The 12,500-nt window shown below is 36.1% G+C and overlaps 1 pseudogene; it reads right to left on the reverse strand.

The window, feature by feature from the left end:
- LOC113051157 (protein phosphatase 1 regulatory inhibitor subunit 16B-like) overlaps positions 1-12,500 on the reverse strand; it is a 23,671-nt pseudogene that overhangs the window by 2,614 nt on the left and 8,557 nt on the right.

Below are 12,500 nucleotides of genomic sequence, written 5' to 3' on the forward strand. Positions count from 1 at the left end.
ACCGTCTAAATCGTTTTTTTAAATATTATTTGTATAATATTTTTATCTATAATATTTATATATGTACATATAGCTTTTTTTATTTTTATTCTTTTAAATTTTTATTCTAGTTTAATTTTTTTATGGTTTTGGTGTTAATTAATGATAATAACCCTGTACTAATCACATTAAGTAAACACGGTGGAAGCGGTTTGTGTGTGTGTATATGTGTATGTGTGTGTGTGTGTGTGTGTGTGTGCTGAAGTGAACTCTGGTGTTCTCTGTGTTCTAGAGTTGGACATGATCACTGAGTGTCTGAGTTCTTTAAATCAGACGTTTATACTCCATGCGTTTCCTTTCTCACAGCAGAGGAAATGAAGATGCCGTGTAGCTCAGTGTTGTTGGCGTGCCGTGTTTACAGTCACACACAGAGACTTGTGTTCGTTCTCCTCCCACAGAAGACGAGGAGAGAGATCCTCTTGGTGCAGCGATTGCATTCCTGCGCAGGGAGGACACACAGACGCTTCCAGAAAGATAAAACCCACTCCATTAAACACAGAGACAGGAAGTGCAGAGCCGCACCCAACACCCTCGTCTTATCAGCGCCGGCTGTGAGGAGGATGATGAGGATGATGAGGATGAGGGTCAGCGCTCTGAGTTCAGGACACTGCATGTGGGTTCACATCAGGACCTCTAGTGGGCTTTAATGAGCGGAGAGATAACACACACACACACACACACGATGAACAGATGCATGCACTCATTACTGACTGTTTTCTTTTCAGTGCAGCGTCACACAGCTTCTCATCAACAGACAGAGATAATTACAGTCATCTCTGCAGGACCAGCGCAAACACTCGTCTTCATCACACACACATCACTGATCAGAGGAGTTTAATCCACACAACCAACACACCTTTAGTATCTATTGGCACTTTTTTAAATACATCTTCAATAATACAATAATGCACTGCATCTTAATCAGGGTTGAATAAAAGAGAATTAATAAAAGGCTAATAATTAAACAAATCATAAAAATGCTAAATGAAAATAATTTAAATATATTTATTATAATAAAAAAACATATAATGCATATTTTTAATATAATTGTATATTTTTATATTTTCTGTTTTTGTCAGGATTTTAAATAGTTCGCATGGGTTTTATTTATTAATCTAGTTGTTTTATTTAAGTTCTTCATGTTCTGAAAATGAGATGTTTTTGGTGTTTTGTTTATTTATTGCATTTCTATATTTCAAATATTTACTGGAATAATGATATTGCATTTCATACATGAAACATCAAACAATATTTTTTATTTTATTTTAATTGGTTACTTTATTTTTATTAGTGCCTTCAAAAGCTCATTCCAAACTAATTACATTTTTATTTTATTTTTATTTTTTTGGCATTTTTTCTGTAGGAGCGTGTTACACAGCACATCAAGTTTAAGACATTAATAAGCCGTTTGATAACGAGCCTGTAAAACAGAATGATGTTGTTCAGTGTTGACAATGATAATGATGCTGATGTCAGATTTTCAGATTTAGCTCATTACGGAAGCGTCTGATATGAATTAATGGATCAATGAGAATCAGAGAGGATGTCTGGCAGCATCAGAGCAGCTCTCTAATTAGTGATATTCAGTGGTTTAATAAAGCTGTGAGTCACTGGCGGTTCGTGTAATGAGAGCGAGAACAGCAATTACTAACGGTTAAAAACAGCAGCAGCTCAAAAAGACCATTTCAACACATTTCTAATGCAAAAAGATTTATAATTCCCTGCAAATGAACTGTTTTTGCTCAGTATCTCCAGCACAAATATCTAAATATTCTTACATCCGGATGCATTTACTGGAGATGCACAATGACAGAAGATAAGAACTGTTTAAGTGAAAATAAAGTGAGTTTATGTTTAAAACAAGAGCAGATATCTGCCAATAGGATTAGAAAAATCAACTTAATTAAACGGAAAACAAGTAGATTTTTTTTTCTTGTTTGCAGCACAAACTTCACTTGGACACTTCTTATCTTCTGTCACTGTAAATGCATTTCGAATTATGAATGTTTAGATATTTGTACTGGAAAATGAGACGGATATTCTGAAGAAGCAGAAGAAGAACGTTGGTTTCTTTTAAGGATTTGTAAAGACTCAACAGAATCACTCTAACAAACATCAGTGCATCACGGTAAACAGAGTCTAAACAAGTGATTCTAAGAGCCTCTTCTAACTTCACACTCAAGTCATCTCTCAAACATCTACTTTACAGCATGTTTTTACTGTCCGCGTCAGGAAATAAACAGATTAAAGGACTGAATGTTCTCCTTCCCTCCATCACAGACTCGTCTGCAGTGAGTCTGTGTGCTTCTAGAGCTTCATTTATCATTCATGAAGCCGCTTGAAGCGGACGAGACAGAGACGAATATGTCCTGTGAGCGACAGTGCGCTTGAGAATCTAGTGCACTACAGAGTGACCATGATCAAGCCGCTGACTACTACTGTGTGTCCCATATTCACAAGGGCTGCCGTTATCAAATATTTATTCAATGACAGCGTTAATTTATTATTGAAGAAACAGAAGCAGCAGCGATGAGATCAAATGTTCTCAGGAATCACAGAAGTAGCTGTGATTTCAGTTGTTTTTGACGGATTATCGGCACCGATATTAAACTTTTTTTATGGTTATCGGTATCAGCCATTTTTAAAACTGATGAAACAATTTAAAAGCATTAAAGAACGTTTTTGTTAGAGCTCTCTTTATTCTTAATTTTGACATTAAGTTTATTAATATATTAAGCTTTTTTATGATTATCGGTATCGGCCATTTTTAAAACTGATTAAACAATTTAAAAAGCATTAAAGAAAGTTTTTGTTAGAGCTCTTTTTATACTTCATTTTGAATTTAATTTTATTATTAATATATTAAGGTATTAAGCTTTTTATGGTTATCGGTATCAGCCATTTTTAAAACTGATAAAACAATTTAAAAAGCATTAAAGAAAGTTTTTGTTAGAGATCTTTTTACACTTAATTTTGACATTAATTTACATTTTTACACCAGACATATATACCAGTCCAAAATCTGAAAATCTGTCTACTTAATCTGTAATAATCGGTTTTGGCTCTGAAAACACATATCGGTTGACCCCAAGATTTCAGCATCACCTTCATTAGCAACGAACACAACGAAGAAGTATGGTGTCACACAAAAACACAGAGCAAACGACACAAACTCAATCCAGGTCCCAGATGTGTGTAACTCAAGTTCAGAATTATCGGTCTGAATTATCACACTAGTTTGAAATAATCTTCTAATCTTCTTTGATATACATATGGATGCCATGATATCGAAGTACTCTAGTGCACTAAAGTGATGCATGATGGTCCACGTTCACATGGGAATCACTGCTGCCGTCATAATGAAACGTTATCGTGTGATTTCTGGTGGAGCCCAAACGAGCCATTACTGAAGAACGACAAACTTTTGATCCACATCGCTGATTACTCGCTCACACACACACACACACACACACAGCAGGCTGGCATGAGGATGTATGGGTGTATATTGTTGCTGAATAGGCAGCGAGTGGTTTTTGCTTACTAAACTACAAGCTCATCTAATGTACACACACACACTCACTCAAACACACACACACACACACACACACACAAACTTCATTTATGTTTTTATGCAGTCTATAGTTTCAGAAAGACAAAGGAATTACATTACGATTGTTAACGGTCCCCTGTTACATTACAGTACATATAATTACACTTACCACATAAACAGTAAGAGAGATGACGGAGGATGATGGCTAATTATTTGCAGATCCTCAGCACCACTGACAAATATCTGTAAAATGTGTGGTACGTACTGTTGTGATGAGTGACGGCCAAAGAATTTTAATTTGGAGCTCTGATACAAAGACAGCGAGACACAGTGAATGAGCAGTGACTTGATGAGGACTTAATGAGCGTGCACACACGCACACACACACACACTGAATCTGCTTTTGTGCGAGTGAAATGAGTAAATACATGTGGACAAAAAAATGATATCTCGATACTGTTCCGGTTTTTCTGGATAACAATGATTAAACAATATTTTTCTGAGTGTGTTTTGTGCTAAAGACAGGTAAGTCCTTGCCTTAATGAATGATTCATTCAATCATTCGATCAAACAAACTATTCATTCCAAAATGGATGATTCATTTAGAAACAAACCAAGTACCTGTTTAATGAATGGATCACTGAATCACTGGCTCAAATGATTCATTTAAAATGGATGATTCATTTTCAAACAAATCAAGTCCCTGTTTAAATGAATGGATCACTGAATCATTGACTCAGATGATTCATTTAAAATTGATGATTTATTTAGAAACAAATCAAGTCCCTGTTTAAATGAATGGATCACTGAATCACTGGATCAAATGATTCATTTAAAATGGATGATTCCTTCAGAAACAAATCAAGTACCTGTTTAATGAATGGACCACTGAATCACTGGCTCAAATGATTCATTTAAAATGGATGATTCATTTTCAAACAAATCAAGTCCTTGTTTAAATGAATGGATCACTGAATCATTGACTCAGACGATTCATTCAGGAACGAAACACCACAAGTATCCTGACACAGCTTTGTTTGGAACTAGTTTTGTTGACGAAAGAGAAAAAACTGAACATTGTGTCTAAAATGTAACAATTTCACATGGTGCACTTGCTATTACCAGATATTACTTAACCGTATATGTGTGTGTGTGTGTATATATATTTTTTCCTGTCATAAATATAATCATAAGGACATTCTAACTGAATCCAGTGGACTTCATTCATCATGCAGTCAATGCATTTGGACTCTCAAGATGTGTTTTTGTTTGTTTTTTGCATATACTCCTTCAGTCAGCTCTTCCTGTGCGATCAGAGCGTCTGTCAGTCTGTCTGTTGGTTAGTAAACTCATGTGTCTGGTGTGAGGAAGATGATGCTCCAGACAGATGGAGACGGATCCCTCAGACTGCTGCTCGGACCTGAACCAGTCTGAACACACGACCTGCACCAGATGATCATCGTCTGCATCTTTCAGTTCAGAGGAAACCAAAAAACAGGAAAAGAAATGCAGCATCTTGTGGTTGATGACTGATTTTCTTCGAAACAGCTTCTGAGATATTCAAGGTGTTATAGTTAGGGTTATTCACTGGGTGTGAGTGCGTGAGCGTGTGTGTGTGTGTTTGTCGACACAGGCTAAATAAACCACAGATGCGACAGAAAAATTTCAAACGAGTTCAGTTTCCTCTTTCTCCTCCATTGATTTCTGGTTACACAGAACTCACTAGTCATTTAACACAATAACTGAGAAACAACATCCTCTTCTGCCAATAAGAGACAGTTCTGCCAAATTCAGCAGTTTATGTCAGAAATTAGGACAAAATTATTTGGAAGACACAAAAAAAGTTTTGCGAATTTTATGGTAAAACTGCATTTGCAATTTAAATATTTATTTTTTAAAAAGAGTTCCTGGTTTTATGTAGACATGCACAATTATATAATTATATAAAGCAATATCACTGCAAAATACTTATTAATAATATACTTAATTATTATAATTTTATTTATTTTTATGTATTTATATTATTATGTAAATATAATAATATACTTAATTATTATTTTACTTATTTTATGTATTTATATATTTATATTGTTATATGTATTTTATTTTTAACATTATTATATTGAGCCTAATAAAGAATTTATTTTAACAAAACAATACTATAATACTATTATAAATAATAATATACTTTATTTGTATGTTATATTGTATGATATATAACTATAATTTTTTTAAATTATTTTACCTATCTTTATGTTGTTATATTGTTAGATATAAATATATTTATGTGTATATTTAAATAAATATATTACAACAAAACAAGAAACATATCACTATTTTACTTGAAAATAGATTTTATTTTAAAATATTATTTTAAAAGTATTACGTGAATAAAAAAATAAGAGTATTTAAAAAAACAAAATTATACTAATGTCCTCGTTTCAGATGTTGAACCATCAAGCTTTTATTTTTGCGGAAAACTAAAGCTGTTTGATTCAGTTAAACAAACTAAAATCAGCAGCAATCCACAGACGAGCGAAGCTAACAGAAGATCGATTGAGTGTGACAGGAACTAAATCTGGAGCAAACAATGATTTCAAACATGCTGCCCAAAATGCATCCTGATCCAGATATAAATTCACTTAATCGATAGAGATATAAACAGCGTGCAAAAGGAAAACACAAAGGAATTTGAGTTTTATGATTTCAATGATGCAGAAAATGTGGACGGATTCACGGAAACCAGTCATAAAAATAATTTACAGTAGGATGCAGAATGTCATTCAGTTTGGATGGCTGTACACTGAATCAAACGGCGATATGAATATAAGATCATCAACACATGAACTTTATACGATAGCATTTCAATATTTAATTTGAGAAAACACAGATCTTCACTGCAAACCGGCGAAATAAAAGTTTGGTTTAACTTAAACTTTAATTATAACGTACATCATTGTATAAAGTAAATTATATCAAAGTTATAATAATAATAATATAAAAATCTCTGCTGTGCATGCAGCACTTTTAAAAAATTATTAAACATAAAGTTGGTTATTTGGAATAAAATAAACGTTAATGGAAATAAAACATAAAAAAACTTGAACTTTGTTATTTTTTATTTCATTTAGTTGCCAACAAAAATGGCAAAAACTAAATTACTACAATAACAACTAAACTGGAAAATATAAAATAAAATACAAATTATTAAAAATATGAATAAAAACTATAATAGCATCTGATATTTCATGTGACCGCACCTTTAAGATTCCAGTTGTTCTTTAAGAGAATGATTGACAGCTGTGATGACATCAGTAAATGTGTACTGCGTAATTAATTGCGACTGGTGTGTTCTCTGTTGCATCTCTGGCAGGATGAGATGAATCATTACTGTCAGTCTGAGATCAGATCATTTACCACGCTTTCTCTGAGGTTACGACCCACTTTACCAACGCTTAATGTGATTAGTAAATATGAGATGACAACAGCCTAACGCCTGTGACTTTATCACCTCATTAATGAATTAGCTGATGTGTGAAGCGCAGTAAGTTTGGGGGAATGAGTCAGAATTACACAATTACGTCAAGCATCAAAAACACCCACAAATGGTTTATCTTCCTAATTTCCAGAATAAGCAGATACGACCGAACATCCTCTGAAAAACCTCAAGCATATTAGCAGCTTTGCTTTATCCAGCGAACTAATGCGAGCATTTCAGCTTAACACGTTGAATATATTCAGCTAAAGCCGCTGTATGAAGCCATCTGTCATGATGAACCTAAAGCTCTTAATCAATACATCATCGAGCGAGTTACTCGGAGCAAAAACAGCTCCATCAAGCAGCGCGTAAACGTCCAGGTTCAGATAATCTGACGGGATTACAGCACACTTCTGCATCTCCTCCTGAGAACTGCAGGCTACTTTCTACATGCATTCAGTTCCCAGGCGTTCAGAAAGACAGCAGACGTTGATTTGACCACCACTGTCATTTTCCACTGCTTTCAGCCCATTATTTCACACTCGTTTACACCAATTTAGTCATTCTGGTTGCCACCGGCACTCTGGTTTTACACAGCAATCAGGGCGACAGCACTGTTTTCAATGCCTTGTTAAATGACGTGGGAAAGCAGATTTTACATGACACCACTGGCAGATGCATAAACACATTTATAGGGTTGCTCTGCTTTTTTAGACGCTCCCCCCGTTTCTTTAATTATCCTGCTGAAGCCAGTTCCTGATTAACCCTTGTGCATTGTTCAAATTCACCTCCTTTTCGTTATGTTCGGGATGAAAACATCCACTCAATTAAACTGCTGTAAAAATGTATCAGATTCATATTTTTTTTAAACAAACTAGAATTTGCTGTTATACTCCATATACAAGCCAGAAACTAAGCTTTTTTTTGCACAGGCCTGTCTAAAGGGTTAATGGTCCCACCTAGTGATTAACCATAAAAAATAACAAATTTTACCTCTTCCCAAAAGGGAAAATCACAAACAATCAAGAATGCATGATTATATGGTGTCATGGCTTTGCAATCAAAAAATGTAGTTATAATCGAAGTCAATGGGGCAAAAACAGCCACCAACAACAAATGAGGAAGAAAAAATTCAAATATAATGCTGCACAAAAACTAAAAATGCATCAAAGCCAATCTTTGTTACTAATCTTTGACATGCCCAAGACTGTGATAAAGGTAAAAAAATATCCAGTCCACAATCACTTTTTATATCGAAAATATGTAATTTTGTGTCCCCCCCCCCCCCCCCACAAATCAGTGACATTAAATTAAAGAGTTAAAATCTTGGATTTTTTTTTTAAATATTTGGTTGTTTTGATCAGGACTAAGGTTGATTAATTGATTTATGCAAAAAAAAAAATATATATATATATATATATATATATATTTATCTGATACATTTTTTCAGCGGTTTAATTAACTGGATGTTTTCATCCACAAACATAACGAAAGGGTAGTGAATTTGCCCACAGTGTACCGTTGAGTTTTTGGCAAAATTTTAAAATAAGATTTGTCAGCAAAAATCATTCCATTAGCTCCAACACAGAGAAAGCTGTAGCCAAAATAAGATTCAACTTTACCCCCTAGTGGACGAAAGCGTCCCCAACAACGCATAAGGGTTAAAAAATCCCATTAGACAGTTGATAGAGACCTTCAAAAGATTGAGTATGTATGTGATTTTTGCCTAAAAAAAACCAGATATTGCAGATATTTAGGAAGCATACTTGTTTCTCTGAAAAGCAGTTACTCCGCTTTGAAATGTGCATTCCTTGGTGTATAATGTCTGTTTTTTGTTTTGGTCTGTTTGGCTCCACCCACTGCCAATTTACCCAATAGGATTTTGACATCACGGGTTGCCAGTCAGAGGAAAACACAACATATTGCAACCATGGTATAACACTTTTTTTTTTTTTTTTTGCTATCTTCAGTTTTTACTATTTATAATAGTGTGATTTTTGGTGAATTGCATTAAAGCTAGGACCAGTTTGACCCACAAAAATCTTTATATTTATTAATTATTATGTAAGTATATGGAAACCAACTTGAAAATGTAACTACAACAAACAACAAATAAGTAAAATAACTTTTTCTTTATTAAACCTCTAGTTAAAGAAATGTATATTTTAAGTGCACTGCGCATGATGTAAATGTTAAAAAAGTCATTTGATAACTTTAAATATCTTTGCAGAAAAGATGCATGAACTACAACTACATCTTGTACAAACTCGTCTTATACATATTATATGTTCAGAAATAATTCAAGGGAAATGCTTTAAAAAAAAAACTTCAAAAGTTAATTCAAAATCAAAATGACTGGAGGTAAAATACCAGTAGACTATTATTAACTATAACTGTTCTGTAAAAATAATCAACAGTAGCTTTAGTATAATTTTTTTGGTAATATTTCTATTCAAAACAGAATTCCACAAAAAATCGTGGCAAAACATTACATTTGAATTAAAGGATAAAATCATAAAAACTGCCCAGCACTAACAGAACACAAAAATAAAACTGCATTTAACCGATATTTTCTAACTGTACGTTTTTCACAAACTGCGCTACTTGCCTTAATGCATTTTCCTTCTATTATTCTGTTTGTATGTTTAAGACACGTTTGCACAAGATGTAGTTCTAGTTCATGCATCTTTTCTGCAAAGATATTAAATAAGTGATTTGTTTTACATTTACATCATGTGTGCTGCATTCGGAATATACATTTCTTTAACTAGAGGGTTAATATAAGAAAAAGAAACTGGAATCATGTTGTAGTTAAATTTTCAAGTTGAATATCAACAATCGGTTAAAAGTTCTGAACATTTAGAGACTTTAAGTTTTTCAATATCGCCCAGCCCTATATTAATTTAGCAATGATGTCTCTTTTAATAATTGACAATAATAACGCTCTGCTCTCGACCAGGTAGATTTTTCATGGCTAAAATACGTAGCAGTTCAGCTCACAGCGCCCTCTGTTGGTGAAAATAATTACTACACGACTGCTCCAGTCAGTGACAGGACACTAAAAACTGGGACGTGTGGTCACTTTAGATTACACGGACTCACCTTCATCCGGATCGTTCCTCGATGAGGCCTCTAGCAGGGCAACACTTGCTGCAAATGAAACCCTTTTACGGTTATCCCGCAGGTTCCCGTGGCCGCGCCGTTTGTCGCCCTTACGCTTCTTGTTCTGCATTTCCTTCTCGTAGACGGCCCATCGCTTGAGCTGTTGTGTGCGGCGCTTCTGCGCGGCTCTGAGTCGTTCCAGACTGGGCACCTTATCCAGCTGCTGCAGCTCCGTCAGCAGCTCCAGGTGATTGGCCATGATGATGATGATGATGAAGGTGATGAAGGTGAATCTAGCAGGGACTGCAGCTCCCTGCCAAACCTCCACCCTTCATCCTGAGCCTGGAAGAAGATGAGAAACAACACTCTCATCAATCACATGTAGGGATGTAAAGATTAACCGCGAGCCTTGAGATGATTCAATTCGGTTGAGATGCTAAACAGATCGCGATTCAATTAGGGGAGGAGTTTATATGAATGTATTTCTGAGGGGAACTTACTGTGTTTAGAAAAGTTTACGTAGATGGTATTTTTCTTTTCATCTTGCCTCTGTATAATGCATATTAAAGTTCATAAATGAAGCGCTGCTTTTTTTACAGTGGTAACCACGGACACTCTGTATCTTTTAATTAATATTTACTTCTGCTCTAATACGCCACGTCTATATGAAAAACAGTCAGAATATTCAGTGTTAAAAGGATGCGTGTTTTTCAATTACCTATACTGGTCTTAATATCCAAAAATAATATAATTAAATTATTACAGATCTTTGGACAATGGAGTCAACATGGGACTGCATTATGTTCTGCAACATCTAGAAAGACCAGGGACTTATGTGAGGACTCTGTTTGTGGACTTTAGGTTTGCCTTTAACATTATCATTCCAAAGCTCCTCCTGCCCAAACTAACACAGCTCTCCTCCGTCTTTCAGTGGATCAACAGCTTCCTGACAGACAGGCAGCAGCTATTGAGGCTGGGAAAACTCACATCCAGGACCTGTATAATTTAGCACTGGAGTTCCTCAGGGCTATGTTCTCTCCCCACTGCTCTTCTCTCTGTACACCAACGACTGCACATCTAAAGACCCCTCTGTCAAGCTCCTGAAGTTTGCAGACGACACCACACTCATCGGCCTCATTCAGGCTAAAACTGTGGAGATGACAGAAGAATCCCCCCCCCCTTTCTTCACTCACCATCATGAACATCACTGTGACTGCAGTGGAGTCATTCAGGTTCCTGGGTACCACAATCTCTCAGGACCTGAAGTTAGCCATTGTTAAAAAGACCCAGCAGAGGTTGTACTTCCTTCATCCTTCTCCAGCTGAGGAAGTTTAACCTGCCACAGGAGCTGCTGAAACCGGTCTACTCCACCATCACTGAATCCATCCTCTGCACTTCAGTAACGGTCTGGTTCAGCTGAGCTACCAAATCTGACCTCGGAAAACTACATCCTCCTCTGTGTAAACATGCCTGTCATGGATGATCTCGGCAATGGAGAAGTGCTCACTAACACAGTTTTAGACACATTCGTGAACAATATTTCAGAAAAATAGGCCTTTTGTGTACTTAGAGTTCAGCTCATGAAAAATGGGGGCGAAAACAAAAGTGTTGCATTTATAATTTTGTTCAGTGTACATATATACGACCACAAACACCGTCCCACAACATCCTGTGCTCATGAACGCATGAAGCTTGTTCGTATGGGGGATGTTGAGCTTGCTCTATATAAAAGCAGCAGCAGAGCCTAATATAACACGTCTCGCTGCTGTAAGTGGGGATTTACCAGTCAATTATCAGGACGCAGGCGGAGACCTTCTGAGGAACGTGGGCTTCACACATTTGTGAGCAGATGAAGACGCTACACTCATCTCTGCTGCTGTGCAATTTTCCACTGGTGAAGTGGGCAAAGCTGCAACACACACACACACACACACACACACACATAACTGTCACATCCTGTCACCACCGGACGCCATCGACACACACACTCACACAAACAAGCCTCACCATTTCCTGTGTCTATCGCTGAGACTGATCTAAAACACGTGAATCCTCCAGAGGAGAGAGCAGGTGAATCGTGTGTGTGCGAGGGCCATGTTTTCCACTTCTAGCCCACGACACACACAACTTCCCCTCGCAAACGTCTGGATCTGTCACACACAGGTGACACTCAGGACACGAGAGAGACGTGCGCTCAATCCAACAGATTCATCCAGCATCACTAACACTTAACAGGAACAGTACATGCTTTCACACACATTGAGGTTCATCTTTGTGAAGCATTAGTGTTTCTATAAACCACAATTACATCACAGAGCAAACACGGGACTC

This window comes from Carassius auratus, chromosome 31 (genome assembly GCF_003368295.1).
Source record: "Carassius auratus strain Wakin chromosome 31, ASM336829v1, whole genome shotgun sequence".
NCBI lineage: Eukaryota > Metazoa > Chordata > Actinopteri > Cypriniformes > Cyprinidae > Carassius > Carassius auratus.